Source organism: Myotis davidii, unplaced genomic scaffold (genome assembly GCF_000327345.1).
Source record: "Myotis davidii unplaced genomic scaffold, ASM32734v1 scaffold13, whole genome shotgun sequence".
Lineage (NCBI taxonomy): Eukaryota > Metazoa > Chordata > Mammalia > Chiroptera > Vespertilionidae > Myotis > Myotis davidii.
This window is the reverse complement of record NW_006286243.1, coordinates 1048261-1048948: the sequence shown is the minus strand read 5'-3', so window position 1 is coordinate 1048948 and position 688 is coordinate 1048261. Positions and strand designations below refer to the sequence as shown.

The following is a 688-nucleotide window of genomic DNA, read 5'->3' as shown; positions in this document are numbered from 1 at the left end:
TCTTTTGCATTTTCCTGGTTTCCACTTAATATTCTCCTCACTTATCTCTTCAAAACAAATACTTGCCAGGTCATTTTGTTTTTACAAGTGTTATTTCCACCTCTCTTTAAAAACAATCACAAAAAAATCTGATACCATTTAGAAGCCTAGAAAATTCATTGCCTCCTTTCCCTTAACATTGAGTACCACCCTGATGAGGATACAAGGCGACACTCCAGGTCCTTCCCTTCATGAGATATGAAAAGAGCCATGTGTTCTTTAAGAAGTTAATAAGTTGAGTCAATGTTGTATCCTATGGAAGGGCTTCTTTTTTTTTTTAATTATCTTAAGTTTTACATATGTCTCCTTTTTCCCCCAATTGACACCACCCCCCCACACACACACACAACCATTCTCAAACTTTGGTTCTGAGCCGCCGTGAGAAAGGCCAGGCTCCCTCGAAACTACCTGAAAGACTAGCTTGTCTTGATTTTTTTTTCAAAGGTTTGATAAGTATCTGACTGGGGAGAATTCTGGGAGAGTTAGGGAGGGGAGGGGCAGAGGCCCTCGGGCACTTTTAGTGGGATGAGCCTCGGTTGAGTCTTGAGTATCTCCATTTCCGGGAGAGATCAGGTGCTGGCCCCAGGGTCTGCGCCTTGTGTCCCCCGCACCCCTTTCTCCCCTCCCCAGGCCCCTGGGCGGCCAGGTG

General features: G+C 45.2%; 1 protein-coding gene across 1 annotated transcript in view; it reads left to right on the top strand.

Moving 5' to 3' along the window:
* Window positions 1-688, top strand: part of CD9 (CD9 molecule) — a 35427-nt gene that overhangs the window by 358 nt on the left and 34381 nt on the right. The gene's annotated exons all lie outside the window — the stretch shown is intronic.